Source organism: Schistocerca serialis, chromosome 3, assembly GCF_023864345.2.
Source record: "Schistocerca serialis cubense isolate TAMUIC-IGC-003099 chromosome 3, iqSchSeri2.2, whole genome shotgun sequence".
NCBI lineage: Eukaryota > Metazoa > Arthropoda > Insecta > Orthoptera > Acrididae > Schistocerca > Schistocerca serialis.
In genome coordinates this window covers 11,692,718-11,713,068 of record NC_064640.1, presented here as the reverse complement: position 1 = coordinate 11,713,068, position 20,351 = coordinate 11,692,718, and the positions used below count along the sequence as shown (strand labels likewise).

The window sequence follows — 20,351 nt, the reverse complement described above, 5'->3', positions numbered from 1 at the left end:
CATAGGACATGAGTAGAGAACTGACTGGCTGGATAAACCAACTTCTCCTGCACGCAGCAAATAAATTTTCTGATAGTAGTTGACATAATAATTCGTTCCCATTTATTGGTTTCTTATTAAGTGTTAAAACACATTTTCTTAAAGTATCGTATTAAGCTCCTAGTCTCCATCCCCCCCTCATGATTCCTCTAGCTAAGCTTGTCATTTTTCATACCTGTTAAAAGTACTTACCCTGTAGAACACATGTATGTATACATCCAGGAGTTGATGTGATACTGGAGGTATTAAATCCCTATAAGGCTAAGATATAATTATTTCTGGTCATTGAGCAAATGCAGACTCTGAGGCCATGCGTAATGTCACAAGTAAGTTTCCAGATAATTTCTTGTCAAACTGTTTAATGACATGTGAATAGAATGGATTACATTTACATACTTAAAGGACAGCTGTTGTGTGATGTAAATATATACTTAAGCAGTGTTGTGTGTATAAGGACTTGCCGTTTAGGGAAAACAAAACTAAAGCCTTATGAAAAACAGACTGTGCATTTAAAATAACAAGCAGGGATGTATATAGGCTATATTAATGTCATTATATTATTATTAACTTCATTTTATTATTTTGTTTTGTACTTTTTTACGTGTATATTGTTCGTATCCCATTTCTTTGAAATGGCTTACATGTACCCTTGACAATATCCATACAATATTTATTGTCAATGGATGGATGGATAAATAAAATAAATAAATAAATATCATACATTTACTGCACATGTTATAACTGATTTTTATTGAATAAAAACTTGGTTGCTCAGAAATTGTGAGCTGTCCATTGGGGCAACAAAAAGAAATTATTTCCACAGTTTCAGAACCACTGAACATCCTCACAAATGGTTGACACAAATTTTGACACAGTTTCCATTAGTTTGTAATCAGATGCATTAGGCCTATTACAGCTTATATGAATTCCCTTATTTGCAGTAAAGCCAACTCTGGAGGAAGGTACTGTGAAATTATAAATCATGTGTGAAAGAGTGGAATTATACTAGGCAGATGGATTCTGAGGTATCAGAAATATGTATCCTTCCTTAGGCAAGTTATTCAGCAATGTTTAATAGTTGCAAACTCGCATTCTTCTGGCCTTCAATGTAATTCTCACTTAAGGTTGGTTGCTTTTCATTTTTGCAAACTGAAATCGCATGAATACCAGATGTGGGCTGTGATTTGGAGGGTCGACAGAAGCGTCCGATCCCACGCGTCGGCTTTGACCCGTGAAGTAAGGGTGTTGTCGTGTGTGACATCATGACGGCGCGGAGTTTGGTTTGAGTGTGGCTGTCTCCAGTTCTGTTTTATCTTATTTTATTTACTTTTCTGATCTGTTCGTTCTATCTCGTGAGATTTTTTTTTTTTAATTTAAAAAAACTTATTACTTATTTTAATTACCTGTTTCCTCGAATTTCTGTTTTAGTTTATTATATTTATCTTTCTGATCTGTTCGTTGTATCCCATGAGATTTTTTTTTTAAAGACAAAAAACACTAATCAGCTACTGAAGCATCTTTATCTTCTATGGGTTGCAGGGGTTACAACCCCTGGGGAAGTGGGTGGGTATTCATGCATGGCTGTCTTCACTTACACACTGTAGCTACGCAAGGCGTCTAAATTTGTTTATATTTAGTTTGCCCCCCACCCAAAACACCCCATTTCCCACACTTGTCCCGTTAGTGTCATTAGGCTTCTTGTGGAAAGTGTGTGTGTGTGTGTTTTTGTTTCCGCCATATTTGTGACGTCATGGGTCAAAGCAGACGGGTGGGATCGGACGCTTCCGTATTTCCGATTTGGATAAGAAAGTTTCTTCTGTAGTAGAGTGTAAGAAATACTCTGGTCATGGGTATAGTGTGGACAGGTGTTGCCTTGATGCATTTTTGTCCCTTTGACTGCTGCCGCTGCTGCATTCTTTGGAAAACTTGGGAAGACCTACTCCAACATAGTAACCATGATGTACTGCTCTACTTTATTCATCCATGGTTGTTTCACCTGACATAGCTTTTTGCCTTCACTTTACCTTACCTTACATTACATTAATACTTGTTCCATCAATCACGAATACAACATTTCATAATGGTGTTCAATGTGGCAGATTAACGTAAGTTTTCTTTACATGATAGATGAGCTTCAGCGTGGTTGCTTCAGATGTATTGCTACCTTGTTTCTCATTAACAATAACAAAAATTTGTAGCCCAACAGCCTGATAAGCCTTTCAATTGGATGCTACTTCTGTGACTTGGGCATCCTTGAGTGAACAGCAGCCAATGTTCTCAGGTAGTCATCCGCCAAAGTAAAAATTGGGTCCAACGGTGCTTAACTTTGGTGACAGTGAGAACAGGTGTATCCAAGGTGGCAAGGCTGTTTTGTTTCCGGTTTAAACTGTCAGGCATATAAAATTACCACATATCATGATTGAGTTGGTGGAGTCAGAAATAAACCTATGATGTATGAAGAATTTGTAGGCAAAATGTGAAATGCTGAACTGCCTGATCCACTCTCAAGCTTTTGCACACACAGTTTGGACGTGGTATATCCTCTTCACTCAATTTCCAAATGTGAAAAAATTTCCCTCCACTAACAGCTTTTATTGGTCACTCAGACTGGCTTTAATTTTAAATTAATTCCTTTTCATATCTGATGCCCTTAAACCAGGAGAAGGGCAATACCAATCGAAGAGAGTAAACAACAAATGCAATTGCATAATGCGCTGATTCATTCTCCTGCCAGCTTTGAAATTGCAATGAGCTAAGGGCTAGAATGTGATAGTGGCCCCTGCTGAAATCTTGTGTATGGTGACAACCTGATCTGCAACATAGCCAAAGATCTAGCTTAGCTGGGTAGGTGACAGTTTGGTTGGGAGTTGGTGAAGCCAACAGATGTGAATGAGAGGTGAGGATTGTGGTAACAGATTGTGGGTATGGCTTCAATACCACGATACCGTTGTTCTACATTGGGTAAAAGTTATATAAATGTTGATACTCAAACATAATATGAACCAAAATACTTTGTCATTGTATAACTCCAATGTAGGCTTTCTGTATTTATCTTGCAGTTTGTAATATGAAAACTTATTCTGAACTGGGTTCGGATTTTTGCCTCACCATTGATTTGACTTTCATAGGTTTCACTAGACGAGATTTTGTGTGTTCTATGGCAAGTCATGGAAAATTTACTTTCAAAGCTCTGTCCAGTGTGAACTAATGCTAGGTCATTAGTGACATGAAGATCAATGGAATGTTGAAACATTAATCTTGCTTTAAATTTGAAATTGTACAAAAATCATGTCAGAAATTTCAACTCCAAGATTGATAGTGACAATTGATACTGTTAATTACCTTTCGAGCAGGGCTGTACATAGGTTGGGCTCCATATCTTACTATCCTTATTTAGATATACCAAAAAACTTGAGGCAAATGCCAAAAGGATTCCATTGTGAAGGCCACCGCAGATATCTTGCTCTAGGATTGCTCTGAGTGTATGTTCTGTGTCTGTGACTTCATTGCCAGTGTGTAGTTCCCTTCCAGATTTTCTTAGGTAATATGTTTGCAGCCTTCATAATTAAATTTCAGTGAATAACAGGGGTTAAATTATTTTCTGTTATGTGAGTTTTACCTACATGATTGATGTTGGAAATGTTGAATAATGAAGTAAGAGTGTCGTACATAGCAAAACGGTGCAGCAACTTGGCTACAGGCAACATAAATGGTAGTGGTAGTGTTCTGACCTCTGGCAATTCTAATTTTGCTTTTACATTCTTACTTTTTTTTCCCTTGGGGAAAGCATCAGCCCATTTTCTTCCCATTAGTGACAAATTCATTAACTAAAAGTACTGGTACTTGATGACATATCCAGAAGACCTGCACATGTGTCAGTGTGATGTAGTACGGGTGCAAGCCGTTGGTGGCTATGCAAAAGATTAAAATTTTTAATTCTGTGAGAAAAGTAGAAAGGCCATCACTGTGCATTAACATTCTCCACATTTAGAGTTGTTACCAGTACTGGTAGGGTATACAAGGGGTTGTGAACAGCATCAGGTGTTCGGTGATCGCTGTGAAGGACACTGAGCTGCTGCATATTTGTTAGACAGTGTTATTAGCTTCTGACAGGTTGAAAGGGGTCTCATTGTGGGTCTCATGGTCGCAGGCTGGACGGATTGTGCAATATCCAGATTTGTGGACCATTCAAATGTAACTGGCCCAATGTGGGATTGCATGGCAAGATGGAGGCAGGCATACTTGTCTTAAACGTTCCAGTTGACCACATCAGACCACCACAAGAGGGTAATGACTGTATTGTGCCCAGGTGCTTCATACCCGTTCACATCTGTCTCTGCACCTGAGAATAAGTAATGTACATCCTGTTTCTTCCTATACCATTGCTCGGAGATTAGCAGCAGTCGGGCTTGGGAATTACCACCCAACACGTAGGCTGCCATTAACACTACAGCAAAAATGGCTATTTTTGCAGTGATGTGTAGCCTAAGAAGCATTGAGAGCTGGTGAATAGTGTTGCATTGTGTTAAGTGATGAATTGCACTTCTGCACTACCCTGGAAAACCACTGTCAGCAAGTATGCTGGTGACCTGGGGAGAGGTCCCTTTCTTCCAGTGTTTTGGACGTGCACAACAATGTTACTCCTGGCATCATGGTGCAGGGAGCCATTACATGTGACTTCAGGTTACTGCTGATAGTGATTGGTGGAACTCTGACAGGATGATGGTACATCTTGCATTCTCATGTTTTACCTCTTGTGAAAGTATCGTGGTGCCATTTTTCAACAGGACAATGATCATCCATACATGATGTGTCTGTATGACCCCTCTTTGTGATGTTGGAGTATTCCTGTAGGCAGCAAGATCATCAGATCAGTCCCACAATGGAAAATGCATGGGATCAGCTCAGACATCAGCTCCATCCCAGTACTGGTATCCAGGATATCAAGGTCCAGTTAAAATATTTGTGGGCCATCTTGCCTCAGGAGAGGATGCAATAGCTTTGACACCCTTCCCAAACGAAACTGCGCAAGCATCCAGACCAGGCGGAGTGCAACGTCATACTGTAGTCACATGCTACAACTTCTTTGTTAATTTGACTCCATTTTGTAATCACTGAAATAACATCACATAACATCTCATCCTGTGAAGTTTTATTTAGTTTCCCCTCCCCTTGTATATGCTTCACTTTTCTGGCAGGCAGTGTATGTAGGTGCAAAGGTGGACAACTACAGTAAATAGTTCAGCAGTAGCTCAGGAACCAAAACTGACGAGCTTATTACCACCTTTGTTGACAGATTTTCAAAATTATCATTGGGCTTATGATCTCTCTGCCTTCCGTAGATATGAGCTAAGAATGTTGCACATGGTTGCCATTTTAAGAAATATGGGATAACTGTACATTTGCGTGTTACGATGTACCCACACACATGATGCTATTGGGAAACAGTGTAAAAAAAAAAAAATTAAAAAATCATGTTTCTTTGTTATCTGCAGCAACACTTTGTGCTAAAACACTACTGTAGTGAAGACATGGCATTTGTTACAGAAATATAGAAGGATGTCTGGAAAGACATCTCAGATTACACACTTAGCAACAAGGATGCAGTGCAGACATCCTGAAAGAAAACTATACTAAATTTCTGCCAAACATAATTTGCTGTGGTAGTTCTTCCGCATTGAAAGATTAGTGGACTGTGCTAATAAGCAGCATATTTGGATGATTAAGGTTATTATATCATTTAGAAGCCAAACACTCAGAAAATGTATTATAATTTGAAAGACAGTCACAGGTCAGTTTCAGAATTCCACTGTAGACAACAATGCAAATTGGCCGGCCGCGGTGGTCTAGCGGTTCTGGCGCTGCAGTCTGGAACCGCGGGACTGCTACGGTCGCAGGTTCGAATCCTGCCTCGGGCATGGGTGTGTGTGATGTCCTTAGGTTAGTTAGGTTTAAGTAGTTCTAAGTTCTAGGGGACTTCTGACCTAAGATGTTGAGTCCCATAGTGCTCAGAGCCATTTTTGAACAATGCAAATTACTGAAGAACCCATCAGATAATGAAAAACCATGCATTAAACCAAGAGAAAAGTGAGCTCTCCTGTCAAATTTAAAAACATGAGTTCATAGAGTGGTACCATAATACTCTTGTGTTGATCAAACATACCGGTAAAACATCTAACAGCATCCCTCTGAAGTTCTTGGTGGACCCAGATACTTGAGCAGCACTAAAGTATGAGTCATCCCTGTGTTGTTTTGCTAGAATACTCCTAATATATCAGTAGACTATTTGTGATCCCTAAAATTGACCTTACATACCAATTGTATTTCACATTTCTTTGCAACCTTTCACCTAGATAATTAATTGCTGTGACTGTGTCAAGCAACATGTCACTAATTTTTCTCCCAGGGGACTCGCCACTCTTTGGCGGGTTCGTGCTTGGCTACCACAGGGCTCCAGCCTTAGCAGCATAGTCTCCCTTCCATGCTGCATGTCTACCTTCTTTGGGAAACATGCCTGGGCTGTTTTTGGAAATGTATTCTGGATTTTCGGTAGCCAATATCAGAATACTTTCCACTGTTTTTCATTCCTTTTTTTCTTTCTTTGTTCACCTTCTCCTATTCTTCCTCCATTTCGGCATTTGAAGATCCTCTTTTTCTTCTTCCTCCATGTGTGCTCCTGAGGGTCGGCCCAAGTGTCCAACGCGTAACAGGTGACTGGGTAACACGTAATTCGCAGCCCCGAGTAGACAGTTCAGGTTTCCACTTACCCCTGCTACAGGCTAGCCCTAGGGAGGGGTGATTGCTTGAGCTGCTACCTTCCAAATTTGATGATTGGTCGCTCTGTCAGGTGTTCAGGAGGTGTGACGTTAGGTGTGAACAGTCACATAAGGTGGGTCCGCACCCCCTTCTTAAGGCCCCCCCCCCCCCCCCCTCCTCTCCAGTTGGAAGGAGTGCACCATCGGAGATGCAGGCAATTGTGGGGGATTTTCTTGCAGTGAGCCAATCATCTTCACAGCCATCGGCTACAAAACATAAAGGGAATGAGGCTAATGATTCAAAGACCCTCCCAGCTGCACCAAGGTGCCTTTTGGTTCCACGTATTGAAGACGGTTAGTCCTTCACTATGGTAAATCCATTTATTATTCAGAAAGGAGTTGATGCAGTTGCTGGCCATGTGAAATCCTGCTCTCTTTTATGCAATGGCTTTTGGAGACTACTACTTATTCTCAAGCTCAACAACTGGTTGCACCTTCACTCCTCCATGGCTATCTTGTTTCTGTCAAGGCCCATCGAATGCTGAATTCTTCCTGTGGCATTATTTACACTGGGCTGCTCATTGGTTTGACAGAGGCAGAAATCCAAATGTATCTCTCTGATCAGGGTGTCATTGCTGTCTATCGAGTGATGAAAAAAAGTAGATGCCTCCTTAGTACCCGCATGTACTGTCTTCCTCACTTTTGATAGAGTGGTTCTTCCATCAGAGATCAAAGCAGGTTATGAAATTATCGTAGTCAGACCATATATTCTGAACCCAATGCGCTGTTACCAGTGTCGTAGTTACACCCACCCTCGAGAGTCCTGTCAACACGCAGCCAAATGTGTAACATGTGGCAGGGATGCTCACTAGGGTGATTGTCCGCCTCTTCCTCTGGCTGCATCAATGGCAACTGTGCTGCTTCCTCCCCCCGATTGTCCCATGTACCTTGATGAGCGGGCTGTCCAAGAGATCCGGGTGAAGGAAAAAGTACTTTACCCAGTCACTTGCAAGTTGTTGGCTAGTTGGAAACCCTGTGTTCTACCATGTGGCACCTACAGTACTGCTCTTGCTATATCTTGCTCCATGAAGGACGTGACCCCACAGACGTGACCTCAAATTTAGCATCACGGTTGTGAAATCACTCAGCATTGTGGTAGGATCCCCATCTCCTCCTCCAGCTGTGCCACACACAACCAGACTTTCACCTGAGGGGGCAAAGTCGCCAGCTACACAACGGGCAGGCCAGCAAGGACAGAAGGATAGACTTCCTATGTCCCTCGAGCCGACCAACATCTGAGTCTTCCCCTGCCAGCCGAAAAGGCTCAAAGAAGCTAAACAAAGGCAAACAGTCTTCTCCTTTGCCAACTCGAAAATCGTGTTCTATGGCGTCACTGCATGACACCCTTGCCCGGCCGACCTCTGTGTCGCTGGTGCGCACCACCAATCGTTTCTTTGCCCTGGACTCTGCAGGCCAATAGAAGGCAGGATCCTCATGGAGCAGGATCCTTGTGCTTCTGTGCCATAAAACAGCGAGTCTTTGAAGGCTCCACTCAGCAGCTGCTGCAGTGACACCCCCTTCATTTTTTCCTCGTCATGACTCTCCTTCAATGGAATGTTCGTGGCTTTCGATTCAACAGAGTTTTTAAGGCTGCTCTTAGAATCACAGCATCCACTTGCTCACTACCTTCAGGAAACAAAATTGTTCCTCACAACCGCTTTGATCTCTCGCATTCCTTCCCGGTCTGCTTTGACCTTCTGCCCGAGGACAGCATTCCATCTCATGGCGGAGTCATGTTACTCATATGCGATGACATTCATAGTCAACCCATCTTCCTGCCTACCCGCACTCAAGCTGTTGCAGTTCACCTTTCCTTCCTCACTTGACCTTTTCTTTTTGTACCATTTACATTCCTTTGTCATTCGATGTCACCAGGGCAGACTTCTTCCAGCTTATTAGGCAACTACCTCATCCCTTTCTGCTGCTCAGTGACTTTAATGCACACAATCCCCTTTGGGGGCTCACACAGAACTTGTCCAAGAGGTGCCCTCTTGGCTGCCCTTCTCAATCAACTTAACCACCTCTGCCTTAACACAGGGGCACCCACGATTCTTTCAGACTCCACGCACACTTATTTCCATTTGGACCTATCCTTCTGCACTGTCGAGCTTGCCTATTGTCTCGAGTGGTCAGTTCTCTACGACACGTACTCGAGCGACCATTTCCCGTGTGCTATCCATTTGCTGATTCCTACCCCATCTATGTGCACACCCAAATGGCAGCTTAACTAAGGCCGACTGGAGGCTTTACTCCTCCCTGGTGACTTTCGACAAACAACATTTCCCCAGTTGTGATGACCACGTTATTCTTACCGCCGCAGGACGTTCCATTCCTCACACTTCCTCTTTACCATGCTGTGTTCCGGTCCTTTGGAGGACTGAGGCACGCTGCAATGCAATTTGTGCACGAAGACATGCTCTCCACATTTTTAACTGTTATACAACGATGGCAAACTGCATTCACTATGAACAGTTGTGTACACAGTGTCATTGTGTATTTCGGGATAACAAAAAAAGCTAACTGGATTTCATTCACTAGTTCTTTTAACTATTCCATGCCCTCTTCTGTTGTGTGGGCCAACCTCCGACGGCTCTCTGAAACCAAGATGCAGTCCCCAGTTTCCGTCCTGACAGTAGCAGATGATGTCATAGTGGACCCTATTTCTATCTCAAACACCTTGGGCCACCATTTTGCAGATATTTTGAGCTCCTCCCACTATCACCCGGCCTTCCTCCATCAGAAACGAGCAGAGGAGGCTCGGGCAATACCCTTTTCTTCTCAGAATCACAAGTGCTACAATGTCGCCTGTACTGTGAGGGAGCTAGATCCTGCTCTCGCTTCATCCTGATCCTCCACCCAAGTGCCAAATGCGGTTAACATTCAGATGTTGCAGCACCTTTCTCTTGTGGACAAGCACTTTCTGCTTCATACGTACGACGACATCTGGGCAGAGGCCACATTTCCCAGATGCTGGCATGAATCCACTGTTGTACCCATACTTAAGCCTGGTAAGAACAAACACTCCTTCTAGCTGCCGCCCCATTTCTCTCACCAGCTGTGTTTGCAAGGTGATGGAATGTGATTGATGCCCAGTTGGTATGGTGGCTCTAGTTTCGCAATTTACTAACCACTGCACAGTGTGTATTTCGAGCGTGCTATTCTGCAGCTGACCGTCTCATCACTTTGTCCAATCATGTCATGAATGGTTTTATGTGAAAATCCGAGACTGTGGCTGTGTTTCACAATTTTGAGAAAGCCTAAGACACGTGCTGGAGGACTGGTATCTTCCGTACAGTGTACACGTGAAGCTTACACGGCCGCCTGCCCCGTTTCCTTGAGTACTCTTTAAAAGACCAAGTTTTCAAGGTACATGTGGATTCTGCCTTGTCGGACACTTTTATCCGGGGAAACGGTGTGCTTCACGTTTCCATCCTGAGCCTCATCGTCTAGGCTATCGCCATTGATCCTATAATGGCCTGTCTCACGTCCGGCATCTCCGGCTCCCTTTTCGTTAACGAAATTGCCAACTATTGCAGTTCTACTTGGACCTATCTCATTGACCGGTGTCTTCAGCGATGTCTTGATTGTCTTGGCTTGTGGAGTGCCAACAATGGCCTTTCTCTCTCTCTCCCTCCCTCCCTCCCTCCCTCTCTGACAAAAGCTTTGGTTTCTTCACCGTCTTTACATTTTGGGCCTGTTGCTCTTCCATTTGTTGAAACTATGAAATTCCTGAGGCTCATGCTCGGTAGGAAACTTTCTTGGTCTTCCCACATGTCTTGTCTGGCAATCCGCTGTATGCTGTCCCCCAGTGTTCTACATGTTCTCAGTGGTACTGCCTGGGGAGTGGATCAAGCCATCATCCTCCGTTTGTACCGATCCTTTGGTCGAAACTAGACTATGGGTGTTTCGTGTATGTATCTGCATGTCTGTCCCTCTTACACTGTCTCAATACTGTCCACCATTGTGGCATCCTTCTGGCCACTGGCACCTTTTACACTCGCCCAGCAGCGAGAGTCCGTATGCAGAAGCTGCCGAATGACCGCTGTCCTACTGCCGTGACTTTCTCCTCAGCAGATACACGTGCTGTTTGCCTGCTACGCGTGCCCGCCCATCCTATATCACCTCTTCGATGACTCTTTTGATCACCAGTGTGGGGTGTGTCCCTCTTCTGTTACCTCCTGGAGCTTGGGTTCAGTTCTTGCTCCGGCAGCTTGACTTAACGCTACCTGCAACTTTGCCAGTGGGTGTGAACCCTTCACCACCTAGGCATTGTGCGGCAGCCCGTGTTCACCTTGGCCTTTATTTGCTTCCTAAGGACACTACTCTAGCCTCGCTCTACTGCCTTCAGTTTAACGACCTTTGCATGGACCTATGCGATGTATCTTTGTGTAAACTGATGGCTCTTGGACTGACCGTGGTATCAGGAGTGCCTTAGTCATTGTTGCCAACGTTTTGTGGTATCTTACAGCAGAGCGCTTTGCCCTGTCTCAGGCCACGCAGTACATCTGACGACACAGGCTTTTCAATTGCATCATCTGTTCAGAAACTCTGTGCCCTTCAAAGCCTCTACGTACTGTATGTCATTCATCCCCTTGTGGAACGGATCCAGGAATGCTGTCACTTGCTCACTCCTGGTGGAGCCACTGTGATGTTTATGTGGGTTCGTGGTCACATAGGTCTGACAGGAAACGAGACTGCTGACGCTGCTGCCAAGGCTGCAGTCCTCGTGCCTCAGCCCGCTAGTTCTTCCATTCACTCCGTGTTGCTGTCTGTCAGCAGGTGGTGTCACTTTGGCATCACCACTGGTCCTCCCTTCAGGGGAACAAGCTCCGGGCTATTAAGCCTCTCCCAGCAACCCGGATGATCTCATCTCTGCCCTCTTGCCACGAGCAGACAATTTTTAACTACATTGCATGTTGGGCCCTGTCTTTTTAGCCATCACCATTTGTTAAGTGGTGCTCCCCACTACTTTGTGCACATTGTGTTCAACTTTTGATGGTCTGCCATTTCCTGACAGAATGCCTTTTTTTTTTTTAAAAAAAAAAACCGCTTATGTTCTCATTTGTGTTTTCCGTATGAGTTATTGGCCACTTCAGCGAATGGCGTGTGGGTTGTCGGCCACGTTTTACTTAACAGTATGATGAAGGCCATTTAGTTTTTAATTCTGGACCTCCATTTCTCTATGGTGTATTTTATAGACCTTACTCCATATCCCTGTTTTTAACTGCCTTCTTTTAAGTTGATTGGGATTGGCGTGTAGTCATTTTTAACTGCTTTCTTTATCTTCATGTTCTACAGTTTTGACATGGCGCGTATGATCACAATTGTTTTTGTGCCCTAAAACAAAACAAAAAACAATAATTTTGTATTTGAACATTACAAGATTGTGCTCTTCGAACTCATCTGCAGTAAATTACATTTTTCCACATTTAGAGCATGCTGCCATTCATCACACAGAATAAAAATTCTATCCACTTCATCTTGTTTCCTCCTACAGTCATTCAAATACATTTTACCATTTACTACTACAACACACCAAGCAAGGTGGCAGTGTGGTTAGAACACTGGACTTGCACTCTGGAGGATGATGTTTTAAATCCTCATTTAGATTTAGGTTTTGCACAATTTCGTTAAATTGCCCCAGGAAGATGCCCAGTGGGTCCCTTTGAAAAGGGCACAGCAGATTTCCTTCCCCATCCTTTTGTAGTCTGTGCTTGCACTTTGCCTCTAATGACCATGCTGTCGGCAGGATGTTAAACTCCAGTCATCCTTCCTCCCTTTTACAATGTCACCAGCAATCAGTCCAGTTACTGATAACCCTATCTGTCAGATTGTTTATGTATATAATGGAAGGAAACATTCCACGTGGGAAAAATTATATATAAAAACAAAGATGAGGTGACTTACCGAACAAAAGCGCTGGCAGGTCGATAGACACACAAACAAACACAAACATACACACAAAATTCAAGCTTTCGCAACAAACTGTTGCCTCATCAGGAAAGAGGGAAGGAGAGGGGAAGACGAAAGGAAGTGGGTTTTAAAGGAGAGGGTAAGGAGTCATTCCAATCCCGGGAGCGGAAAGACTTACCTTAGGGGGAAAAAAGGACAGGTATACACTCACACACACGCACATATCCATCCACACATACAGACACAAGCAGACATATTTGGTCTTTAAATATGTCTGCTTGTGTCTGTATGTGTGGATGGATATGTGCGTGTGTGTGAGTGTATACCTGTCCTTTTTTCCCCCTAAGGTAAGTCTTTCCGCTCCCGGGATTGGAATGACTCCTTACCCTCTCCTTTAAAACCCACTTCCTTTCGTCTTCCCCTCTCCTTCCCTCTTTCCTGATGAGGCAACAGTTTGTTGCGAAAGCTTGAATTTTGTGTGTATGTTTGTGTTTGTTTGTGTGTCTATCGACCTGCCAGCGCTTTTGTTCGGTAAGTCACCTCATCTTTGTTTTTATATATAAGATTGTTTATGTACATAGAGAGCAACTGTGGTCCTATTGCACTTCCATTGATGTTCCTGGTGGTACCTTTTGTCTCTGAACACTTGCCATCCAGAATAATATACTGGGTTCTATTACTTAGAGACTTCGAGCCACTTGTGTATCTGGGAACCTATTCCATATGCTTGGATGGTTGTCTGTTGCACGACACTGTTTCTGGCACTTTGTGGAAGTCTAAGACTATGGAATCTGTCTGTTGCCCTTCATCTGTGGTTCACTGTGTACTGTATGAGAAAAGGACAAGCTGAGCTTTGCATGAGTGATGCAGTCTAAATCCATGTTGATTTATTGGATAGAACTTTTTCTCTCAATGAAATGTATTATGCTCAAACTTAGAATATGCTCAAGAATTCTGCCACAAACTGACACAAAGGGGTCTATAATTTTGTGGGTAGATTCTTTTACTCTTTTTATACGTACGAGTCATCTGTGCTTATTTTTCCTGTTGCTTGGGACTTTCCATTGGGCTAGAGATTTGTGATAAATACAAGCTAAGTAGGGGGCAACTGTCGATGAGTGCTCTCTTTAAAACCAAGCTGTGATTCCTACTAACTTTTGTTTGTTGATATTTCTGCATTTTTTCTCTCAGCATTTTCTGAATTTTATTATGTAATCATGGTGCGTCTTTTCCATCCTTTATCCGCATACTCGGCTATAGGCTAGTCCTCCAGACCAATCTACAACAAACATTATACTTTTTGACAGTAACAGGGTGTACTGGTACCAAAATTTATTTATGATTAAAAGGTAATAAGTGTCTTTGAACTTAGTCATCTCCTTCTTACATTCAGAAAGCTTTAGGATGTATAATTATATCCCTCGAAAGTCAACTTAGAAATGACACTACTAATAAAAAAAACTATAACTAAAGCTAAAGTGCAAGAAGTTAGGGTGTCTTCTCTATTGCTGTAGAAGAGCATAATTCCCATAACTCAAGCAAAATTCTGATGCGACATTAGGAATACTAATGCAAAGTGGTTACTGAAGGAATGGCGCGGTGGAGCAGCGGACATGTGGAGTGTTACAAAGGGGGTCAGTAGAGTGCTTAAAATAAAAAGATGACTGATTCTATTGAAACTTTTGACTCACCAGACTTGCTGGGATACATAAAGGCAGCACTCCTCTGTCTGAAAGTGCAGCCATGTGTTTCAAACCCCTCTTCCCCCACAGTGCTTAAGTGTCAGTGATATGTGCACACACCACTTGAATGCACTGGGCATGCAACATGTGACAGATGCAGGAAGGCATTTCATGAAGCAGGAATCTCTTGCTTCCACCCAGAAGCCTGTGTCAGTTACTCTGCCGATCATGCAGTATGGAACCAAAGCTGCAAATATTTCAAGAGGAAAAGAGGATGCATGAGATAAAAGTAATCATGTGAGCATCCTGTGTACTAGGACAAAAAAGAGAACTAAATGTTACCTTGGCGATTAAGGCTATTATTGCCAAATTCAGCATGCTAGCTTACACTAAGACTAGAACTGTAAGTGCAACAAATGGATGATTTTGAAAGTGTAGTTGTAAAGTAACCATTACTTCCATTTGGGTAACAAACAGTTCACTCCTGAGAAGTAGTGAGAGCAATAAAAAGCAAGTAACATAACAACAAAGTGTCACAATGTACATTGCCCATCACCACCAAAATGTCAATTGAAAGATGGCAAATAAATAAATAAATAAACAAACAAAATGGCTAGTCTAAAGCTGTCAGACCTTCACATTCATGTTTGCTAACATGTGCAAGGAGGCTCACACCCACTGAAGTAAAGAACTGTGAAGTCTGTTGGAGGGAACTCAACACGTCCCTCTGCTGAACCCTCAACTACCATACATCTTCAATCTCCACAGTATGAAAAAATAGGCAGAGGTAGAAAAATTTCATTGATGAAATGGCTTTCACACTGCTGTGCAACTTGAATGGACTCAGATTAAAGTGCAGGAACAGAAACTTTTGACACAGTGGAGAGGTTTGTGTCTGCAAGAGAGTAATTTAAAAAAAATCTGGCACAGGACAAGAGAGTCATTTTAAAATATTTAACACTCCTATGTTAATGTGTAATATCCTTTACAGAAAGGACTACCGTAGTGGGGAGAGGGCTAAAGTTGGTGTTTCTATATTCATCAGTGATTAATACCAACCACACCCCACCACTCTTCCTCAGCACCTACTTTCAAGCTTTTATTTAAAAAAGGAAAAAACCTCTAGGGGAGCTTCTCAGGCAGGTCCCCAATCTTTTTTCCTGTACTTGAACATTTTTGCACTTAATGTGCTGTGGCAATATTCCATCACCTGTCCCCTGCATTTAGGTATTGAGAGCCATGGGTATCCAGAAATATTGTGCCTTCTGAACATGGGGCACATACCTCAGCATCACTATTGTGCTTTAGATTGGTTCCCTTGCCATCACTGATATCACTTAGTGGAAAGTGGTTGGTGATTTTTCACTCCAGTGACTGCTCCCCCAACTGGATACATCTGACAGATCAAACATTAACAGAACGCCACCGCCAAAGTGGATGCTCGGAAAGGCTAACTGGGTGCTGTACAGTCCACAGTTTGTATTGGGACTTCGAGACAGCATTGAGGAATGGGTGGATTACATTAAGACAGTTATCCACCATGCTGCTGGTGCACCTATCTCAAAGTCTTTGTGACCTCTATGAAGATCATCGCTACCTTAGGTGAGTAAGGATTGCTCCTTTGCACAGGTTCAGGTGCTGACCAGTTGCAGAGAACATCACAGGCTTTTAGGTGAGGAGGACCTAATGTTATTGTATTAGTAAGGAGGGTAGAGAGAGATTGTGGCAAGAATTTCTGTACTCTTTAAATTGTTCCATCAGCTCAATTCATAAGGGAAACCATCAGAAGAATTCATTCAAAGCAAAGTAGATTACCTGTAGCAGCCGTATTGGAGGTATGTCTCCAAACAGAGACATTGTCCAAACAATCAGACAGCATTTTGCTAAGATTATTGCTACTACCAGCCTGAATGCTGCATACTGTCGTGACTGCTGCATGATTGTCAAAAGAGATGGGTTAGGTTTCAGGTCCAGTAACACTAAATCCTACATCTACCCATTCTTGATATAGGAGCTGGATTCGGCAGTGTCTGAGACTCTGGATACTGCAGTCAGTCTTGACCAGCTCAAGTGCAGTATGGTGTGGCATCTTGGAACAAAATCTAGATATTTTAGTAAAATGACAGACAGAAGAATTTTTCAGCTTGTGGAGGGAGGAAATTTTATTCCCTCTCCTAAAGTGATGGAAATGCTGAACATTCCCCAGTGGTTACTATACTAGGTGCATAGGAAAGACCTTGGAGTATGCAGTAAATGATCATCTGATATGTATTCTAGAGACCAGGAAACTCCCCAGCCCCTCTAACTGCAATTTTAAGAGCTAGCAACCCACCACTGACAACCTGAGCCTGTTTCAGGTGGTTATAAAACAGGCTTTACCATCCCATAGAGGCCACATCTGATAACTTTTATTTTTCAAAGTAGAAAAAGGTGTGTGATACCACTTGCAGATGCACTATTATTTGGACAGCTCCACCGGGTTTATGTGGATGCTTACCTGTACTCATACAGTCCTTTCTATCCCATCAAATTTCTGTTTAGATTTTTAGATGACAAAAGTTCTGTCCGACAGACTTGAGCAGGAGAACGGCATCCCGCAAGGCTTTGTTTTTAAGTATAACTTCATTTTCCACTGTCATAAGTACTGTAATATCCATGGTAAGGAGCCCAACCATTCTCACAGAGATTTTAATTTACATAACCTGTAAAGGAGGACATTATTTTAAGTTTTAAAGATTCAAAGAAGTTTCTGGGTCTCATATTCAATTCAAAGCAGTCATGGCTACCATGCACAAGGGGTATGCAGGCGAGGTCTTTCAAGACCCTGAACACTTTGAAATACCTTAGACATATATCCAAGGAAACAGATATAAACCTTTAATACAATCTTGGCTAGATTTTGGGAGCACAGTTGATGACTCGGTGCCAGTGCATCTCATAACTTGACCCTGTCCACCATGATAGGATTAGGCTAGCCACAGGTCCCTACAGGACAAGCCCTATGTGTAACTTCAGAACTGTCGTCTGGTAGTTGTTCCCCATGGTGAGTCAGGGGTAGAGGTTCTTAGTTGTTTCAGAAGCACTGGCATACCAAACAGTTGGGTGCCCTGCCATAAAAGCAGTATTCACAAATCATGTGCAAGCAATTGGGCCATGCAGATCAGCACACAGCTGTGCTTGGTCTTCAACAAATACCAGCTGTAACCCATGGTTGAAAGAGACTACTGTCTTGACTATTAAAGGGGCCCAGACTACTTGTAGATTTTATGAACTTTTAATTAGTCCAGGAACTATAGAGTTTTTGTTTGAAAGTGAATCTAAGCAGACAGTCTCTATTGCCTGCTCAGCAGTTTCCCTCGAGTTTTTTTTTTCTCAAGATTCATTTACCAAATGAGCTTATTGCATCTGACACAAAACTAAATGCAATCTTGATGACACTGGAACAGATGGTATGTATTCATGCCGAGAAATTCCTCGTGTGCTCAGATTCCCTGAGTGCATTTCAATCTGTACAGTGCATATCCCCAGCAGGCATATATGCCCAGAACATCCAGCCCTCCCTTCTCCACCTGCAAAGGCTGGGGAAAGTGGTACCACTCTTCTGTGTACCAGCATACGTGGATATTCAACAAAATTAATGGGTGGGTGTGGCATCTATTCAAAATCTTGTGACTCGTTGTGCCATCTCCCTTTATGGTGTGTACGTACTATTGATGTAGAAGATCATATGTAGGTGGGAAGAAGATGGTTTCGAAGTGACTGACAATAAGCTGCAGGTGTTAAAATCAGCTGCTCCGTGGTGTACGTCTATCCAGCCACTGTGGTTAGAAGTCCTCCACACTTGATTACAGACAGCATAAAGTCCAATAATACTTAGCCTCTTATTCTGGCGAGAAGCCCCTCCAATGTGCGGTGTTTGTGATATACAGATTGGGATATGCTATATTTTCATTGAATGAATTGTATATTCAGATGAGAGCAGAGGCTAACTTACCAGCCAATCTGTCCTCTATTTTAGCAGGTGATGAGGAGAATATAGTGATACTTAAGATTTTGCCAGCTGTCTTTGTTACTCCCTAAATTATTATGGAGAAGGTTTGAAAGTGTTGTCACAGCGGCTGGATCATGTTGTTGTTGTTGTGGTGGTGGTGGTGGTGGTGGTGGTGGTGGTGGTTATAAATTATCAGCCATTCAGATGCAATTTTTTGAATTACTTTTTAGCCTTTATTCTCTAAGTTCAGTTAAGATTATTAACAGCTAATTTTGTCATTGATAAAGTTAACTGTCTTAAATTTTCCATGATTGGGCATGACTGGGTAAGTGAATGTGAGTGAAAATGGGGAAAAGTGATTGTGATTTTGAATGAGTTTGTATGTTATACATTTTTAGCTTTACCTATTATAACATCACTTTGTGTGGACAATTTTAGCTAGGGTGCCAATAACTTCACTTGGGTTTCAAGACTTAAGTCACTTGCAGCTACAGAAAACAGATAAGAATGGGGCAAAATGAATTGTTAAATCATTGTATAGTAGATAGGTCTATGGGTATGATACAATATAAAGTAAGCTAATGATAATCAGTGTACCATACATTCACTCTCTAGTGCCATGTTTCTTTCATGTGCTACCCGTTGCCAGACAAATTAAAATGCTCATTACTAAAACTGCTCCATGAAGAGTAAACAAAAGTGAAGGTAGACAATTACATTCACTATACAGAATTTGTTGTGTCTTGGGAAAGGAGCATAAACAAAAAACAAAGATGCAGTTTCTTTTTCATGTGCCAGGCACTTCCATTGTAAACTGGCACATTGAGAAGTGTAGATATCTTTGATTCCTCGCAAGCTTTTGTTTGCAAGGATCACGCTAAACTTTTGTGCAAGTTGGAACATTATCATATTAGAGGGAAACCTCACCTTTGGTTCTGATTGTGTCTAGGATCCACAAGGTGCTCGCAGTCCATTTGTATGTGGTTTGCTAACACTGGGCCCCCAGCTTATGTGCTACTACTTCATTTTCCATGCTGCTCGTCTAATCTCTGAGGGGCTCACCCAATAATGGCTGCATACAGGCATGGTGAACCCATGGATTGTAAGCTTGGGACCAGTCAGTGCTGCCAGTTCTTTTTAACTGTAAGCTATGCATGTAGTTAAGCAGCCATAATTGGGTGCTCCAGTTTATAACTGCGCATTACAGGGAATGGAATCTTGGCTCAGCTGCCGATCATAAGTTAATAAACTTGGACAAGAAAACCTCAACCTCAAGGTGTGCTACGTATCAGTGGTATGGATTGCTGTTGAGGTAAAAGAGTCATTAGTAGGCAACTTTTGGAGTGCCTATCACACCTAAGTTAGGCGTGCTTGTGGGGGTGAATAATACAAAATCAGTTGGGAGAACAAGTGAGGGCTGTTCTTTTGAGCAGTTATCTTGTTAATTGGAATAAGACATGAAAAATGTTTTAGAATGTCTTTCTAGTAGTAAAGCAAGCGAAAGAGTCGTTTGAAATAGTATGTATTTTAAATACAAAGAGGTCTAAAGGTGTTTGCTGTGAATTGAAAATCTGTGAAGTGGCACTCGGAAGTAGATCCCGTTTTAGTTGAACCAACTATATCTCAACAGGCTAATGTCCTTCTTAAGCAGAACATGCATGTGAAGTATCCAGATGTTGTGGAACTACAACATAACCTTAATCTTAGCAAGAAAGTGGTAACATAAAAAGATCTACTGTACACCATAGTGTGAAAGGTATATCACCATAGATGCTTTCAGAAACATTAGGCAGCTCCCACATCCGTCCCTCCTCCGAGGGATTTTAATGCACATAACATGCTATGGGGTTCTGATAACACCGTCTCTGAGATCTAGTTATAGAAGGCTTCATCCTCACAGGGGACATCTGT

At 42.4% G+C, this 20,351-nt stretch overlaps 1 protein-coding gene across 2 annotated transcripts in view; it reads left to right on the top strand.

Moving 5' to 3' along the window:
• LOC126469670 (ER degradation-enhancing alpha-mannosidase-like protein 1) overlaps positions 1-20,351 on the top strand; it is a 201,057-nt gene that overhangs the window by 685 nt on the left and 180,021 nt on the right. The window lies entirely within an intron of this gene.